Source organism: Mustela putorius, unplaced genomic scaffold, assembly GCF_011764305.1.
Source record: "Mustela putorius furo isolate JIRA1106 unplaced genomic scaffold, ASM1176430v1.1 tig00000228_pilon_pilon_pilon, whole genome shotgun sequence".
In the NCBI taxonomy this organism is placed as follows: Eukaryota; Metazoa; Chordata; class Mammalia; order Carnivora; family Mustelidae; genus Mustela; species Mustela putorius.
In genome coordinates, this window is record NW_025421322.1 from 39790973 (window position 1) to 39810418 (window position 19446).

The following is a 19446-nucleotide window of genomic DNA, read 5'->3' on the forward strand; positions in this document are numbered from 1 at the left end:
ACGCCAGGTCACGCACAGGAAACCAGCCCACGAGGAGGTCACGTTGGACGACACCACACACCCGAGAGTCTAGAACACACGACACGCACGTCTGCTGCTGGGGTCACGAGGGGGCACAGGGGCCAGAAGGGGCGGGGAGACCTTCCGGGGAGCCCGTGCTCAATCTGGCTGGCAGCGGCCACTTCACGGGTGAACACGGCGGCCGAAAGGCTCCAAACTGAACCCGTGAGGCCTGTGCGTGCCGGGGCCTCAGCTCCAGCACCCCAAACCCCATCACTGTGCCGATGACAGACTGGGAGGGGCAGCTCCACCTGCTGAGTGTCATCCCGGGAGACACCCCGAGACGGGCCGCCGGTGCCGCTGGCAGAGATGGGCCCCTGCACGGCGGACTCCGTTTGCACGAAATGTCCATGACAGACCCATCTATGCAGACAAGGCACACACCGGGGGCGGCCAAGTGGATGCAGGGCAGGGGTGGGGGGTGACGGCGGTGGCCGGGCTCTACCCGAAGGATGAAACCCTGGGGCGACTGCGTGGTGACGGCTGCACAAGGCTGAGAGTGCCAACACTGACCTGTCCGCGCGGACTGGGCCCTGCGGGGTGCGTGAGGACACGCCGAGGCGGTCACAGAACCAGTCGGTCGCTGCGGTAGAGGGGCAGGGCAGAGGAGGCCGTGGGCGGGTGAGCCACAGGTGGGTCCTAGGTCACTAGGGGGCTGTCACCCCAGCCAGCCGCAGCCCAACCCAGGAGGAGCCCCAGCTGACCCTGGATTCAGTCAGCACATGAGCCTGGCTGGAGCACACGGTGAGCCCTGAACCTGCATTTCCTGACTCGGTTCTCAGGGACAGACCCACACGTCACAGGTCCATCCAACCCGGAATGTCCTTGTCCCCCAAGAGCCTCCAACACCCCCAGGGCACTACAGACAGAAGAGGGGCCATGGACAGATGGAAGCGACACCAAGGTCGGCAGCCGGGCCCCCCAATCCCACAGAGATCAGCAGCCGGGCCCCCCAGTCCCACAGAGGTCAGCAGCCGGGCCCCCCAGTCCCACAGAGGTCGGCAGCCGGGCCCCCCAGTCCCACAGAGGTCGGCAGCTGGGCCCCCCAGTCCCACAGAGGTCGGCAGCCGGGCCCCCCAGTCCCCACAGAGGTCGGCAGCCGGGCTCCGCAGCCTGGGGGCCCCACCCAGCCTCCCCTCCAGGAGCAGACTGGCCTCTGCCGCCAGCCCTAGGGCTACAGGCCACTGTGGCTCCGTAGGGCCAGAAGACCCTGGCTAGAGACCCAGCCTAGACCACCCTCGCCTATTCAAGTCCCTGAACCACCCAACAAGGGCCAGCCGCTCAGATGGGGGAGACGGGTCCAGTCTTTTTCCTCCCTGTGTCTGAAGAGCCTCTTCTCTGTCCCACAGGAGGCAGAAGCCAGAGGGAGGCACCCATGGGCGCCCAGGGAACCTGGCCCGGCCCCAACCCTTCCTCCCGGAGCACTGGGCAAACACCCCTATGTCCCCAGGCGTCACTACTGTCCGTGCCGCCCCCTGCAGCCACAGGCGGCCCAAGGTCGGCGCCCATCGCAGCCACCTCCGCACCACCAGCCCCTGGCCCACTCAGGAAATGTCCGGATGAGTGACTGACCCACAGCCGGACACCAGGGCCGTGAGTCAGCACAAGACAGCCAACCCTCGCCCAGGCCCAGGCCCTGAGCCTTCTCCTTACCACACCCTGTGACCTCTGCTGTCGAGGCCGGCGACTTCTGAGGGGCTGAGTGAGGTGCAGGTCAGGGTGTCTGGAGGGAGGGGCGGTGGCCGTGGCAGGCATGGCTCTCGCAGGAGGGGAAGGAGGCAGAGGCAGGAGACTGAGGGCAGCAGCTCTGTTCCACTTCCTCCGCGGGGTTTTCCCCACAGTACAGCACAGACACAGCCACCCTGACGGGACGGGCCAGACCAGACCTTCCCAGACGTCCCCACGAGGCGGGCACAGCCATCCCCCAGGTCCTGGGCACATGCTCCCGTTTGTGCAGTTCAGGAGTAAGACTTGGCCAAGACCCCCACAGGACTGCGCAGAAGCAGGTCCCTTGGCCATCTGTCTGCCAAGGTGGCCCATGAGTGTGGCCAGAGACTGGCTGCTGGCGACAGACACGTGGATGCCGGGCATCCTCTCCCACAGCAGGCGGCTGCCCCAGGCAGGCCGGACCCCAGACCCCCTGCCAAGGGCGGGGCACGAGAGAGGAGCGGCTCACAACGCTGACTTTCCCGTTTCCTTTGGGGGCTGCCGGCCACAGGTGGAGTAGGTCCCCTCCCCCACAGATGACCTCGGCACACACCCTCACCTCGCTAAGGGGCATATGGCCAAGGAGACCCTGAGTCACAGAGCCTCAGGTCATGCCCGCAGGCACTCTCAGCCACTCTTAGCCCATCCCCCTAACGCACTTCTGCATCCCCCCTGGGCGCCCACCCAGGCCAGACGCTCAGCCCCACATGCCCGTGTGCGCCGCAAGCCAGAGGCAGAGGAGGCCCAGCTGGGGGAGCAGCGGTGGCGCACCTCGGGGTGTTGCTATAGCAACCTGGACTCCACATCACACCCGGCGCCAGCCAGGCACCCCAGCCTCCTCCCAGACCAGCGCCCAGGACGGGCCACGGTGAAGCACGGCCACTGATGGCACCAAGCGGCAGTCAGGATGGCAGCCACGGGACGGCAGCCACACACGCCCGTCTCTCTCTCTGCCTGCCGTGCCGCCTCTGGCCCCCCCCCCCCACTCTCTGGGGAGGCCTCAGGAGGCCAGGCTTCCAGGCCTGGATCTGCCCACCACCCAGCTGTCTGCCCCGCCCACTGAGCCCCCTCCCAGGATGGTAGCAGCAAACAGGCAAGAAGACAGCCTGAGTCACGGGGTGGGGATGACGGCCACCCCCAGCTGCATGAGACCCACAAGCCACGGTCCTGCTCAGACCTGGAGACTTCTGCTGCAGGAGGGGTGGGTGGTGGGGACAGGGCTGGGGGCACCATGGCCCCCTTTTGCCTGGGCACAGCCCACCTGGTCACCATCTAACCCTCAGACCCACGGGAAAGGAACCTTGACTGTCACACTTCAGATGGGAAACTGAGGCGCAGAGAGGCAGGATCTTGCCCAGGAAGCCCACTCAGGGGCCGAGGGGGGATAGAAACCCGGGTCCACGTCCTGCCAGGGTCCGTGCTGCCCCGCCCACTAGGCCGCAGCTCTCGGGAGGGCTCATCAGGCTGGAGATCAACTGGGTCTGGGGGTCAGCTCTCTGCATGGAGGCCAGCAAGGAAGGATGACCACGGGCACCAGTGAGAATGTTCCATGAGACCGCAGAGCCCCAGGTCCCCTCGTGCGGGGCCAGGCACAGAGGGGCTGCCTGACGGCGATGCTGAGCCCCCGGTCGCAGGGAAAGAGGACAAAGCACATACATGAAACCTCAATCCTAACAGCGCACCCTTACGACCTCAGGCCCAGAACACCTTCTCCCTTACGAAAGGATACGGGGCGCTGGGGCACTCAGCCCCACGCAGGCGAGCGGAGGAGACACGGGTCTGAGCGCTCCTCCCGCAGACACCATCACTCACAGCACCAACACATCGACGTGGCAGGGGTCCGGGTATGGCTTCACCCCCGTGTCTGCCGCGCTGGGAGCAGCACCAACAGCAGGGTGACCCTACCAAGGCTGCCACACATCCGACCACCGGGAAGCCTCCCCTGGCCCTGCCACCTGCCGTCACCCCAGCCACAGGAACCTGCCCTCCAGGAGTCAGTCGTCACTGGGCCACCACCCAGACCACAAACACCCGCTCCTCCCTCGCAGCAGGGGTGCGGTGGCGCTCAGGGCGGGGAGGCTGGGCGCAGCTGGAGTGACACCAGCAGGTTAGCAGCGTGGGAGAGAGGACCCTCACCACAGGACAGGGGCAAGAGCAGCAGCAGGGTCTCAGGGAAGGTGGGGGAGAGGGGACCAAAGCAGAGCTAAATCACAGAGAGGCGCCACCTGGCAGGGGCGGCAGGGTGGCCGGGGGCAGGCCATAGCACAGCCCAGGGCCCCAAAGCCTACTGCTCCCCTCAGCACCGGGAAACGCAGACCCACCGCAGAGGGGTCACCTGGTGAGAGAGCTCTCTCTCAGCCCCGCCCACAGCGGTACCCCTGACTGCACACCCGCCTGCCAGTGATGAGCACCAGGACAGCCCTGGCCCCTGGGGTCATCAGGGAGGAGACATCCCTGTGGGGGGACAGGCTGCAGGGGATGGAGGCCCCGTGAGGGTGAGGGGCTCCTGTGGGATGCCCTGGAGCTGTCCGCGGTGCTGAACGCAACAGTCCCAGTCCTCTCCCCCAGCCTGGGCTCGGCCCTGCAGGGCAGGAGGGGGCAGGGGCGTGGAGGAGCCCTCACCAACCCCAGGCCCAGAGCAGGCACGGGACCACACTGCCCTGCTGCCCTTTCTCACAGTCCCACGTCACAGAATACGTGCTTTTTCTACTTCCTTCTAGAAATCACATTAAGATGATGAGAAGAATGACCCCCCAAAGTAATCAAACAAGAAATTTAAAAGCTCAGACTTTGTATTCAGAGGAAGTAGGAAACAGGTACAGTCTGCAGGCCCCACGACACAGGCACAGGCTCCCAAGAGCAGGTGAAGCCAGCGGGGTCCTCGCAGAAGGAGGCACCAGCGTGCCGAGAGCAGCAGCCGGTCTCAGAGAGCACCTGCAAAATACGTTCCCTGTGTGCTCCAGACTGACCCTGCGTCACCGAGGACAGAGCTGCACAAGCAGGGCTGGTGTCAGAAGGCTCGAGAGGTCAGTCAGGCTGCAGGAAAGAAGCCGCTGACAGAGAGCTGCCCAGACAGGCTCTCCCTCGGGACGGGCTCTCCCGCAGGACTGACTCTCGGGAGGACGGGCTCTCTGGGGGATGGGAACGCCTGCAGGATGGGCTGTCCATGGGACAGGAGGATGGGCTCTCTGGGGACGGCCTCTCAGAAGGACGGGCCTCTCAGGAGGACGGGCTCCCTGGGGAACAGGCTCTCAGGAGGACTGGGGCCAGGCTCCCCCGCAGGACAGGCTCCCCCACGGACAACCGTCTGTGCCCACAAGCTGCTCACGGCTAGCTCCCCACACCCTGCGTCTCTGAGAAGGGGGCAGGGAGGACCCTTACAAAGAGCTGATCCAGGGGAAAAAATTTCATTCCAAAATGAACAATAAATTCTCAATTGCCAAAATAATACTGAAAAATAGCAAAATTGGAGATATCACATTCCTGATTTTAGAACTTACAGTAAAGCTATAGCCATTGGCATAAAGACAGACACACGGACCGTGGGGCGGACAGAGAGCCCAGAGACAGCCCGTCACGTATGTGGCCGAATGATTCAAGTAGGGCCCCGGGACCATGCAGCAGGGAAAGGAGAACGTCTCCAACAAGTGGTGCTGGGACCCCAGACACCCACGTGTAAAGAAACGAAGGTGACGCTGACCTAACACCACACACAAAATCAACACAAAAAGAGGTCGAGGACCTAACTGTAGGAGCTAGAGCTATGAACCCCCAGACACAGGCACAGAGCAACAGCTTCGCGGCACTGGGAGTGACTGTGGTTGCTCGGGTCTGGCACCAAAAACAAAAGGAGAGGAACGCTCACCGCCCAACAGAAGCAGGGCAGGAGGGTGTACCCGGAAACGCACACGTAGCAAGTGTCCCCACACAGGAAGTCATCCAAGCAGAGCTACGAGACCTCGCTCAGAGAGGGAACCCTGAGCGGGCAGAACTCAGAGAACAAAGGAAAAGAGAAGGAGCATTGAGGACAGAAATGGAGCAATGCCACCCGGAGGAAGAGCAGGTCTGCGGCTCCCGCACAGCGACACCCCGAGTCGGGAGGATGAGGGAGCAGGAGGCCGGCTGAGGACAGCAGAAGCTGGCGCCTCGCACCCCCTCTCCACCCGCTCCCCTCCGTAATCTGTGTGGCCTTCCTCAGGCACCCCTGACCGCCGTACAACGGTAACTAGTTGACTTGCAGGGGTAGCAATCCTGCGGGACAGCAGTCTCCCTTGCTCTGCAGATGTCCTGAGATCTACAAACAGGGAGGTTCCCTTATCACCAGCACAGATTTCCGGAGGCAAGTAACTCTCGGTTCCTGAAGCCCTCATGTCTCCCTCCCCACCATAAACGAAACTGGAGGAGGCTGAGGTAGAAGGGAATGTAAGTGACAGCAGGATCGTAACACCCACCAAGGATCTCCCAACTATCTTGATGTTAATGGCTGACCTAAAGAAGACATTGGTCAAGCCACAAGGGCAAGCCCCCGGCCCCGCACCTCCCAACCGCAGGGTATATAACCTGCCATCCCTCACAACCCCGGGGCAGCTGCATCTCCGCCTGCCCACGGGTCCTGTCCCTGTGCTTTAATAAACCACCTTTTTGCACCAGCGACGAAGAACGAATTCTTCCTTTAGCCGTCGGCTCCGAACCTCACCCCACCGAACCTGACCTAGGTTCTGGGACTTCATCAAGGAGACAGTGCGGGGGCCGCTGCAGGACCCGCAGGAGTGGAGGCCAAGGATTCCTGCCACGGGCACCCAGCCCCCCACGCCCAGAACACGAAGGCCCCGGCCCAGAAGCCATTCTGAGAAAGCATCCGCAGGGCACACCGCAGCCTGTCCGAGGCCAGCAGGGGATCTGGATCTAACAGGCGGGAGCATTTAGCACACGCCCCTGTGGGTGCAAGATAGACAGGCAGACACAGGGCTGGACTGAATGAGCCCAGGTAACATGCTGACTCTGGAGAAACGACCGACCGGTGAACACGGAGGGAGGGGAGAGGAGGAACAGCCAGCCCACTGCCCACCGCCCATCAGTGAGAACGCCCAAAGCCCGTGATTGACAGCGGACATCTCCGTCACAAAACAAGTATTAGCAGGACAAAGATAAACAGGGAGAAAGGGAAGGAACCACAGGGACTGCAGCTGAGTGATGGGAAGAATGCAGAGCACAGCAAGGCCACCAGCACCCGCAGAAGGAGCCTGGGTTTCTTCCGGCAGCCGAGCAGATGACCATGAATTTGGCAGCAAAAGCACATAGTTGTGCCGTCACCCAGTTTCTGTAGGTGAGGAGTCAGGCTGGGCTGCAGGGGCTCTGGGGAATCCGAGAGCCCTAGCTAAACCAGGTCCCCATGGCCAGAGGGCTGAGGTCACGCCTCCCATGCTGGCAGTCAGCTGGTCAGCCCGGGGCCAGAAGCTCCCCTCCGGTCATCGCACACGGCCCTCTGCTCAAATCCTTCCCACACTTGGAATCTCTCTCATGTCTCGCTGGAGAAAGTTCTCTGCTTCTAAGGGCTCAAATAATCACTTTGAGCCCACCCAGATAATCCAAGATAAACTCTTTTAAGGACCACACAACCTTAATTACACCTGCAAATTCCCTTTCTGCCATGTACTAGAACGCACTCACAGTTTTCAGGGGTGAGAACAGTGACAGTGGCTCTGGGGGGCTTCGGAGGGACAAGGGCAGGGGTGATAATGTGCTGCCTGGCACAGAGGGTCCTTATCAGCGGTCCCCACAAACAGGGAGCTAAGGGCATTACGTGAGGGAGCATGACTTAAGACAGAAACTCTCCTAAATGTCAGAAACTTAGAAACTTTTTAAAAAAGAAAACGCAGCAGAGAGTAAGAGACAGTAAACACACGCAATGGAACTAAAACCAAATACACATGACCTGCCAACTCCTGTAAAGCACTTTAACTTCTCTAGCGAAATTTTAAAAATTGAAAAATTCTCCGGTGGGATCTCAAAGCTAAACCTGACTTCCAGCGGCAGATGAGACGCAGCTGAGGTCACTCAGAAGGGGCGGGAAGAGAAGGACCAGAGTGAGCAGCACGAGTCACGACCCAAAGCAGACGACGCAGGAACAAGACAATGGCGGCAGGATGACACCAACAGACGCAATCCAGAATAAAAATAAAATCGTTTCGAACAGCTGCGCATCAGGTCCCACAGCAGCCAACACTCAGGGGAGACACGAGGAGAAAGAAACAGAGACGTACCCACGGCAGGGCACACAGCAGAGCAGGCGGACAGAGACCAGAGACACGCGTGACCCACACAACAGCACTGAGGGGGCACAACTGACGGACACCCACATCAACATCTCCACGTCCAAGTCAGGACACAGACCATCTTTTCAAGATCCTGGGACGCGGTGATGAAAACCGGCTCCATGTCGGGGCCACAAGGAAAACCACATAAAACCCAGAAAGAAGACAGTCAGTGTTCTTCCCTAAAAATGCAGTTACACCTACCAAAATAAGAAAACCAATAAATCAAAACACACTTCACTTGGAAATTTTAAAACTTGCGCCAAAGCAACTCTTGGACCAAAAATGAAAATAGAAACCATAATTACAGACCCTCCAGACCGCGATGTTATGGAAAATACTCCGGATCCGAAAGTAAGGAAAAGCTCTCAAATGCTAACCACGTTTTGGAAAAGAGCCAATGAACGGCGCACACAAATCACACACCTAAGAAAAAGGACAAACTGAGAAAAAACAAAAGAAGTTAATTGTAAGCAAAACGCGATGAACTAAACAGCAGAAAAACAGGGGCGCCTGGGTGGCTCATTTTGCTTAACAACAGAACAGAGAACCCGGGAGTAAACCCACACGCATTCGGGCAACCGATCTCCAACCAGGCGCCACAGACACACACAGGGAAGAACAGGCTCTTCTGCAAAGGATGATGTGTATGAAAAAATGACATCGAGCCCAGCTTGCACTGCGCACAAAATCAACTCAAAATCAAATCTCAAACATCTGCAAGACCCAAACTGTAAGACCCTAGAAGAAAACCTCAGGGCAAAGCCTCTGACGTCCGTCTTGGCAATGCCTTCCTGGAGCACACGATAACAAAACCAGAAACAGAGAAGTGGGACAACATCAAACTAAAAAAAGTTTCTGCAAAGCCAAGGGAACCATCGCCAAAGGCACATGAGGAACAGGAGGAAACGCAGAGGAACCACAGATCTGATGAGGGGTCCGCCTCCAGACCCACACACCACTGTTACCACACGATGGTAAAAACGTCAAAAAAACGGAAGCCACCAAGCGCTGGGAAGGACGTGGAGAAACTGGAACCTTCGCACACTCTGCACACAAAACAGCACAGCCACTAGGCAGAACAGAATGGAGGCTCCTCAGAAAATTAAAAATAGAACTCCTGTATGATCCAGCAACTCCACTTCTCAGTTTGCATCCAAAGGATCTGAAATCAGGATCTCAGACAGGAGCTTGGCCACATTCCCTGCAGCATCCGTCCCGAGAGCCGAGAGAGAGGAACGGGGTAATCATCCGTCAACAGCTGGACGACGAGCACAGGGGCAGCTCCAACGGGGCACGGAGCACCTCTCAGCCTCGAAAAGGACGGAAACCCCACAACACGCACCATCGCGGGTGAGCCCTGCAGACACGTGCTCCGTGACATGAGCCAGTCTCAGGAGGACACACACCGCGGATGCCACGGACCTGGCGCGTCGACAACAGCCAAGCCCAGAGTCAGGACGGCCCATGCCGGCAGGGGTTCAGGCAGTGGGCCACGGGGAGCTGCTGGTCAGCGGGCACAAAGCTGCAGTCAACCAAGTCAAGGGATGTGCTCTGCCAGCCGCAGGGCACGCCGGCAGTGAAGACAGTAGACCTCGCGCTGAGTGTTCGCATCATAAACAAACACATCTATAAAAATCTGAATACAGCGGGAACTGACAGCGTGACTCGGCTAGAACAAAAACCAGGGGCAGAAGCGGATCACGTCAGTGCCCAGCTGGGAGCGCGAGCAAACCACGGGGAAAGAGACCCCTACCTCACACCGCTCAGCACGATGGAAGGGGAACGAGTGAGAACTCCAGAAGCGGCCGCACGCAGCCGAGGAAACGCGGGCCTTCGGGAAGGTGAGGGAAAGCTGCCCTCGCTAACTCCGCCGCAGGCCCAGCCTCGACGGAGCAGCGGAGCGGAGGACGCCACCGCGTGAGAGCCTGGACGCGGCGGATCACAAACAGGAAGCAGAGCGAAGGCCGGAGATGGACTCGTCTGGCACTCAAAGAGCTGATCTCCACGATCCACGGGGAACAGATCCACAACACCGTCCGTGAACCATGAACAGAGGCACGGAAAGCTCACAAAGAAAATACAAGAGTCTCTGATATTTGAAACGACACCGACTCATTCCTCATAAAAGGAACCTGACATGTCCCTGCCGAAGCCCGACGGCTGCGGGCACGGCAGGCATGGGCCCCCCCGGGAGCACCAACCTGGAGGAGGCCGGCGAGCGTGCTTCTCTGGGCCAGCCCCTGCATACGTATGAGCCACGTAAACGCGTACGAAGCGACACGGGAACAAGGCGGCTCCTTCTGTAGCGGGCGGAGACCGAAATCACGGCAGGCGCCGCCGACGGATGGCGGGACCGATGCTGGCACCACCACACCTGAAGCAGCCTCGGCTGTCAAAGAGGAAAAGAGAAGCTCTCTGTACCAAGAGAGAAAAATTTCTGGCCGTTCCATTTAGTAGGGGAGAAATAAAAACCAGGGGCACAGGCCTGAGATCACACGCCTTGCACGAGACCAAGGACAAGTAAGAACGTGGACATCTGCGTCCGGCTGACCCGGGGCTCACCGAGCCGGGAGCACGTGAGACCGCGAGACCGCGCTGCCTGCAGATGTGGAGCCGGGGCTGGCTGTAGGGGACTGCTCACTTCCGGCTGCGTGCTCCCCACGTTTCACTCTCGAACCCACAAACCACTGCCAGCCCGGCACGGCACGGACACCAGCGAGCCCCAGGGCGCTCCCTCCGCCCCACACAACAGGGCTCGGCCTTGAAAAGCAGCAAGCTCCCGATCCGCGTGGCAACCTTGAGAAATCTCCAGGGAACTCCAGAACCGAGCCGGTCCCCAGACGTGACGCGCTCTAGGACCCCATGTATGTAACCTTCTAGAAACGCCATTAGAGCAGGAAGGACAGACGAGCGGTTCCCAGGAGCTCCGGGGTGAAGGGCAGCCGGCAGGGGGCACACGGGGTCCCCTCGTGATTGAATCTACTTGGACTGCGCCCACGCCTGCATCCTGGCTGTGACCCCGGTCACCCTGAGGAAAACCGCAGAAGGGTCCCCAGCATGCTCAGAATCATTTCCTACAAGTGCACGTGAACGTACCATTGTCGTGAAATAAAATAACTGAATGATGCAGAAGTGACACCAGCCTGTCCATCTCAAAGCACGAAGTCACTAAGTGGATGGAGCAGAGGCCACACTCAACCTGACCTGCTCTCCCAAGCACCGGCCTCCTGGAGCCTGAGACCGGAAGGCAGGTGGGCAGCCACGGGGCTCAACCTCTCCGTGCACAGGGCACTCCCAGGGAAAGGGAGGAAGCCCAGGGATGAAGAGTGGTCTTCCAGACACACCAGGTTGCCTGGCCCAGCAGCATGAGTGTCCGGAAAGCTGTCCACCATCCCCAGTCCCCTCCCCCGGGAAGCAAGCCCACAGGGCACTCCTGGGTCTGGGGGAGGGTGGTCATGGGAATCCTTCTGGACTGTGAGTTGTGAACCAAAGCAACCCAGCTCCCTGCTGAGACAAGCATTTCATTCCCAGGACAAGGCCCCAGAGTTCTTTTCCTCTGGCAGGGAGACCACACAGTCCCCACGGCAGCTGCTCCATCCGCCCAGGGCTCCAACTGCCCTGCGCCAGTCCTGCCGATCCCTGGTGGACCCGCACCCCTAAGGCTTCAGGCGACTGACACTTGGGGAAGGACTGTGGCCACAGCAAGGCCTGGCCTGCACCGTCAGAACCTCTTCCCACCCGACCGCGCCCGGCCTCCAGCTGGATGCCAACCGGCCCTTTCCACTACAAGGACAGACGCCTGCATGCTGAACCGTCTCCTACCACGGCCTCCAAACCCCCTCCTGCAGGGCGGCAGAGGCCCAGAAAAGCAGCGGGCATTCTGTCCCAACATCCCGTCAGACCAGAGGACGCAGGGCTGCGACCCCCTGTGGCGGACAGCTCTGGCCCAGACCTGCCCACACGGCAAAGGATGGCTGAACTGGCTTCAGGTGACGCCTGAAGAATCCCTTCTTCAAACACAACGGAACTCACAGGGTCCAGGGGACCCGTGACATCAGAGCTATCCTGGGGACAGAAAGGCGGCACGCACAGCAGGGAAGATTAGAGCCCCCATCCCGTCCCGATGAGAAGCCACAAGCCCGGTCCGGCAGCTCCCCACGGTCCAGCCTCCTCGGGGCTACAGGGCAGCACCGTCAAGCGGGGCCCAGGTCTCATGCAGGACACACTGTGTTCCAGCCCCAGCTCCGCTCTGCTCGCTGCTGGCCTTGGGAAAACCAAGTCCCCCTCACAGTCCAAGAGAAAGAACCTACCCACTGCCCTGCTCTGATCCGTGGCCTGAAGACCACCAAGTGGTCTCGCAGTCACCAGCACTGACCCCCACCCCACGCCTCCACCTGCCAAATGGTCATCTGCTCACGGCGGCAGGGCTACCTACACCCTGGGAAGCAGTGAGCTACAGGGTGTGGACGACTCCACCCCTGCAGCTGTGGTCACCCCTCCCCCTGCCCTGGCTCCAAGCGCGGGTCTCCTTTGGCTCTGAAGAGTGGACATCATGTCTGGGAAGCACCTGCTCACGGCTGGCCCACCCACGCTCTCGGTGCCCTCGCCGCTTCCTCCCACCAGCCCAAGAACCAGCTTCCTCCAGCCGCCAGCTCCCGCTTGCACAAGTGTTCGTGGAGGGCCTGTCACATGCGCTTCCCAGCCCAGGGCCACAGACACAGAGAAGACACAGGTAACCTGGGGGAGCGCACTGGAGCCCAACACCACGGCAAGCGAGGACCCGCCAGGCGGGACCGGTGGCCTGCGACCACCCAACGCCCCGCCCTCCCGAGGGACTGCAGCAAACAGCAGGAGCAGACGGGCGGCTTCCAGAGACGCCGCGGCGCCGAGCCTTCGACACGTGGAGCAGGTCACCACACGGGGCCAACACCGGCCCTTCCAGGCAGACAGCCGCAGCGGGACACCCGAGGGCAGGCTCGGGAGGCCAAGGAGTCGGCCAGGCAGGCCGACCAGAGCCCGGAAGATCAGGTCAAACCACGAGGAGCTGCAGAAGCCGGGGGAGGGAGGCGGCCGGCCCCAGCGCGGACCAGCGCCCCGAAGGCCTTCCGGCAGAAGAGGGCCACGGGCACTGCTCCCAGCAAGGGGGGCCGCCACGTCAAGAGGAAACAAAGACGGCCCGGCTGGAGGCTGCAGACCAGCGAGAAGGACCGCCCCTGCGACTGGACATTCTCTGGGTCTTGGATCAGGAGGAACGACTGGACACCGCTCCTCACCCCCACACCCGCTCCTCACCCCCAGCCCAGGCACCCTCGTTAGCACCTTCACGGAGGGGGGGGGCGCAGCGGGGGAAGGAGGTCAGACCCGATCATGAGCCCGGGCTCTCGTTAGCGCTGCTTCTGAAAGCCCGTGCGGAGTGGGCAGCCGAGCCCAGGCAGGAGGCCGAGCCCAGGCAGGAGGCCGAGCCCAGGCAGGAGGCTGTTGCGCTGGGTGACTTCAGCGTGGGAGAAGCCGCCGTCGGGGCCGCCGGGCTAAAACCCTGTGCCTTTCTGAAGCCTTGGCGGATCCCGGAGGAGGGCAGCCAAAGAGGAAGCTGGGTTGGGAAAGAGAGGGGGTTGCACCCCTCAGCCTGACCCCCCACCCCGTCTTCCCCAGATGCCATCAACCCCTCCTCCTTCACCACCGCGCACCCCACAGCCCGGCTTCCCGGCCAGCGCAGGCTCAGTCCGCGCCGCGCAGCCTGCACCCAGGGTCTGGCTCAGGTGACAGACGGCAGACGAGAAGCCGGATGCCTGGTGGCACGAGGCCCCCAAAGCCCTAAGAGCGCCGACTCACTCACAGGACACCCCTGCACGGGTCGGGGAAAGCCAGCCACCGGCCACCTGCGAGCTCATTCTACACACGTCCGTCCAGCCTCACCGGTCACCCCGGCCTCCAGTCTCCACGTGCTGGTCAGCACTTGGATGCCCGGAGTCCCTAGAGCTCTCAGACCTCCACCAAGCTCTCCTCTAGAATGAGCCCGACGGCACCTCAATATGGAGGAGAAGTCCAGGAGTCGGCCTTTCTTAACACAACCACGAGGTCCTCTAACCCGCAGGCATCCTTCAGGCTGGACGCGCCTTACGATCAGGTCCCCCGCGAAGCAGCGGGGCAGGAGTGAGGGAAGGCGGGCCAGCTCAGGGTGAGGGACTCTGCAGCCCGAGGGCTGGGTTCACACCTGCCCGTGCCTCTGGACAAGCCTCCCAACCCTGAGCTGAGGACATCAGGAACCCAACAGGGGCTGGGCAGACACCAGCGGTCAGCAAGCAGGGATGGCCACTGCGGTGACCACGGTCGGCTGTCCCATGTTTCCACTCAAAGGCAGCCCACACCTCGCCCTGGTCATCCAGCAGAGCGGGCGCTCCGAAGAAGGAGCCAGCCCAGCCCCCGGGCCCCACGGGGCCCTCCTCCCCCCTGCCCTGGGCTTGTGTGCCCGCCCCTGCAATGGCACTGGTGCCCCGGTCCCCAAGGGGCTGCAGGACCAGAAAGGGCAGGCTCGGGGACATGCTAATGAGGGACGTCCGTCAGGATGCCAGAGCTGCGACATGGCGCGGCCGCGTCTGGACATCCCTGCTTCCCTACCAGGACGGAACTCAGTCAGGCGGGGGCCCTGTCCCTCCCTCAGGGGAAATCAGAGACGGAAAATAACACCGATTCAGTCACAGAAAACGCCAACGGTGTGTGGGGCCAGAGCTCCAGGGTGGGGCTTGCGGGGTCAGCGTGACCCCCGGGCTTGCTCTCCCACGCCTGCCTCAGGGAGGGCTGCTCTTCCCCCACGAGCGGGAGCCCGGCACTGCGGGACAGCAGCACCCTGCCACCCCCCGTCCCGCAGGGAGAGACGCGGCGGTCCCCAGCCACCAATCGCTCCCTGGCGGGGGCCTGTGGCCTAGCTGCCGTCACCATGGACCCAGCCACAGGATCCTGAGCCCAGGTTCCCCGGCCTGGACCCCGTGGACGGGGGTAAGGCACAGGCCTGTCACTGCCTGCGGCAGCCTCTTGCCATCTGTCCCAGACCCCTACCCCACCTCTCCCGGCTCAGGAACAAAATCCAGGCCTTGCCTGGCTCCCAGGCCTGACCGCCTGACCCTGGTCACACAGGCCCGTGGGAGACGAGCACTGCTGTGCCGCCCCTCAGGCCTCTGCTGCCGAGAACACCCCCCCACACCGCATTCCATCCGCTCCCCCGACTGCTACTCGGTTTTTAAGACTCATCTCAGGCCTTGCCAGCATCCCGGACCCAGGCGGCCCGGCCCTCCAGCCCCACCCACAGCCGCACACACTTGGGGGAGAGGGTCTCTCTAGCCCATCACCGACCCCTCCCTGGGGCCTCCCTCCATACCTTGCACGCAGGAGCCTTGGTGACAACACCAGGGATGGCTTTCGGGCAGCCCCTGCACTCACCGCGTCTCCTGACCTGCGTGCAAGACGGGACCTTCAAGAACCCTTCTGAGCATTGCTCATCTCCGTGGCACCCCTGGGCACAGAAAGACCAAGGCAGGGCCCTGCCAGAGATCCCGTGCCCCAGACACTGCCGCGGTACTTTGACCCACATTGACGTGGGCAGCCTACCACCTACCACCCGGCCCCTCCTCGCAGGGCTTCCCTGAGCCCGAGGTGCCTGAAAGCTGGGCAGGGCTCCATCCCGCACGGTGCGGCTTTGAAGACAAGTGCACGGTCACCTTTACCTCACGCCTGTCCTGCCCAGGCTTCAGGCTGACGGGGACAATCCCGCAGCTGCAACAGGTTTCCGAGGACAGCCCCCGGCGGCAGAGAGCACTGAACCGATGCCCGCCAGGAGGCGTCCCTGTCAGCGCCACGGGCTCAGGCAGCTGCAAGGTACCGGGTCCGGCTCACAGGCAAGTCCTGTCTTCGCCGGGACTCGGGCCAAGGCAACCAGCTCCATTCCCACAAGACGTTCTGGAGCCACGGCAGTGCTCACGGGCCCGCGTGGTGCGTGGATGCAGTTCAGCTCTGCTCCGCTGCACCAACCTCACCACTTCGCCGCACCGCCGCAGGCAGCCACTGGCCCCGGGCCTGGAACCCCAGGTGGGCAGGAGAGACGCGGCTCCCAGACGCGGGTGGCCGGCGGGGGAGCGCACGGAGGCCCCGGTCGGGTGCAGGAGCAGCTCCCTCTGAGCCCCACATTCATCACCCAGAACCAGGAATGGTGATTCCCGTCGCCCGCCTCCCACCCCCAAATGGGAGACAGGTGTTCGCGGCAGGGAGCCGAAGCAGGGCGAGAACCCTCATTCCTGCTGTCGGTCGGCTCCTCTCTCACAGGCTCCGTCACCGGGACGGGATGTGGCAGCGATGGGGGAACTACCGGAGAGCCGGGCAGTGCAGGGCGCCGCGGCAAGAGTAATTCCACTCGCAACATGTGATGGCGTCAGAACAAATGCAGGAGCCACAGGCACACCTAAGCCGTGGCCAACTGTCCACACAGGAGTCTGAGCGACAAAAGGCCCAGCCTCAGAAGCCTTGTGGCCAAACGGGTAATGTCTTGGGACTTCGCAGTGAAGGGACTGGGGGCAAGTCCCTTTTCCGGCCTGGTTCTTCACCTGTTCTGGGGGGGGGGGTGTTAGTCACAGGCCTTTGTCCTGGGCTCCAGCTGCTGAGGACCAGAGCCCGGCACCCGCGTGCCACGTGAGTGTGGCCGGGATGACGGGCACCTCCACCCCCAGGATGCCCCGCCCATCCTTTCTCCCAACCAAACCTTGCCCTGCCGCCTGGCCCTGCTCAAATCCCACATCCTAGGAGGTCCTCCCTTCTCTGGGGCGCTGCAGCACACACCCAGCCCTTGTCACGAATGGCTTGGGACAGGCCGGGCCACAGTGGCGGTCTTCTCCCCCAGGCAGAAGGTAAGCCCCACCTCCCTGCCTCAAGCTTCCCCACAGGGTGAACCAACGCCCATCATGGCTGCATTTCTCACCACCGTCTCCTTGCCGCCTCAGACTGCCCGTCCACTCCCTCTTGGCTGCCGACAGGAGTCTCTGCTGGGCACCCAAGATGCAAGGGTGACCGAGATGAAGGCCTCTGTGCGGTCACGTGCAGAACACACACAGACACAGGTCATCTCAGGGTGACGCAGAAGAAAAGCCAAGCACCGGGGGCTGCGGGCCACAGGTATGGGGTGGCCCTCCCCCAGGGGAGGCAGGGAACAGGGAGGTTCTAAAGGGGACACCCAGAACACAAGGGCCTTCCAAGAAGGAGACCGAGCTGTCACCGGGGCGGAAGAGAGGTGAGTCGCCCAGGCGATGGACCCTGACAGAGCTGGGGTACGTGGTAGAAGATGTGGCTGGAGCGACACGCAGGAGCCAGACCCCGACCTCCACCCTAAAGGCAGCAGGGAGCTGGGGAAGGGAGCAGGGATGCCTGCCTGCCCAGGAGCCTGTGAGCCCGCCCCAGATGGCAGTCCCTGTGCACAGGCACCCACGCCGCCACCACAGGAACTTGCCCGGAAACAGTCAGGGCAGCCAGGCCAGCGGAGCACAGGTGTGGAGGGGGCCCAGCTAAAGCTCCACTTCTTCCAGGAAGCCCCCTTGGACTTGCCCACCTCGGACGGCTACCGCACCACGACTTGAGTCCTGAACCTGCCCTGTCCTGGGCAGACAGCTGCGGCACCAGATTTCTCCGGGGGACCCAGCACGCCCCAGGCTGAACCTTGAGCGTCCCCTTCCCACGGGCTGCAACACCGCCACACCGACCCGGTTCATCCGCATCCGTGCCCCAAGTCGCTGTCCCCGGGGGGCTGCGTGAAGCGCCGTCCCCGCGCCGGGCTCCCGCGGGCCCCCCGAGCCAGAAAGCAGGCAGACGCGCGGCGGGGACAGAGCACGGGGTGCCGAGGGCGGGAAGCAGCGGCCGGGCAGGGCCGTCGGCGCGTCCCGCAACAGGTGCGCGGCCAGGCCGGGGGAGGGGCCGGCAGCGGGCGGCGCGAGGGAGCCGGACGGCCGCGGCCCCCGCGCGGGCGCCAGAACTTTCGGCGCCGGGGCAGGGCCCCTACCTGAGCCACGCGCGGCCGCCGCGCCACGCCGGACGGCGCCCACGGAGCGCCGGGAGCGGCCCCGGGGTCGCAGGGGCCAGCGCGCGGCGGGTCCCGCGCGAGCTCCGCGGCCGGGAGGCCCCAGCGTCCGGCACCGGGAGGGCCTCGCAGGCCGAACGCGAAGGCGGCGGAAAGGCGCGGACGGGACGGCCTCGAGGGCGCGGAGCTGATGGCCGCCCCGCGCGCCCCACAAGTGGGACCCGAGGCCTCGGGGCGACCGCGCGCATGCGCCCTCAGGTGGGTCCCCCCGCACCGGCGCCCCGGGGGGCGGAGCCGCAGCGCCCCCGGCCCGCCCGTCCGCCCCGCCCCACCCACCCACCGTGACCACGCCCTCCGGCGGCCCCGCCCCCTCCTACCGACCCCGCCCGCGGAGGCCCCACCCCCTCGCCCCGCCCCGGCCCCGACCTCGGACCGCGCGCCCTCCCGGCCGGACCCGCGTGACCCCGCCGGCCGGACCCGGCCAGACCCCGCCGCCTCACCTGGGCCGGGGTGGCTCGCGGGCGCGCTCCGCCGGCTCTCGGCGGGAGGGGCGGTGCAGGGGGCGGAGCCGGGCCCTACACGTCACGTGACGGCCCCTCCCGCGTCGGGCGAGGGCCGCTAGGCCGTCCCTCGCCCGTCCCGTCGGCCCCGGCGCCTCGAGCCAGCCAATGGCCTCCCGAGCCGCGCCGCGCCGCGGACGGCGTGCGCCCGAGGACTACAAGTCCCAGACCGCCCCGCGCGGACGACCGGAAACGGCCGGAGCCGGCGGCCGGCTGGGCCGGAAGTGCTTTCTCAGCCCTGCGTGCCTGAGTGGCGTCGAGGGTCCCCGGGGCCGCGCGGTCCCCTCCCTGGCCGTGTGAGATGGCAGGCCCGTTGTCACCCCGAGCCAGTCTCCGTCCGTGGAACCGAGGCTGGCCGGGGAGAAGGGGGGAGACGGTGACCGTGAGAGTGATTAGACAAGACGTGCCCGTGGCCCAGCCTCCGCGGCCTTTGCCTGGGACGGCGGCCCCGTGGAGCCCCTTCCCGGGAGCCGCACCTGCCCCTCCAGAGGCCTTGCCGGGGCCGGGCCCCGCCCGTCCCCGCCCGTCCCCGCCTCCCCTGCAGGCCGGCCCCCCCCCCCCCCGGGGAAGGACCGTGGGCCAGTGTGCCCCGTCTGAGCCTGCGGCCCCACGGGTGAGCCGCCCCAGGGCCGGGTCCTCCGCACCGCCTCCCTACACCAGCCCCGGCCTCTCCTCGCCGGGCAAAGGCGGCCTCCCGGAACCTGCTGGTGGCCAGTGGTCGCAGGGGCATTTCCGCGGCGGGTCCGGC

General features: G+C 63.6%; 1 protein-coding gene across 1 annotated transcript in view; it reads right to left on the reverse strand.

Moving 5' to 3' along the window:
- TSNARE1 (t-SNARE domain containing 1) overlaps window positions 1-18441 on the reverse strand; it is a 90447-nt gene extending 72006 nt beyond the window's left edge. The window contains exon 1 of the mRNA XM_045078200.1: window positions 18121-18441. The gene's annotated coding sequence lies outside the window, so the exon portion shown is untranslated. The remainder of the gene's footprint in view (window positions 1-18120) is intronic.
- Window positions 18442-19446: the final 1005 nt, after the last annotated feature.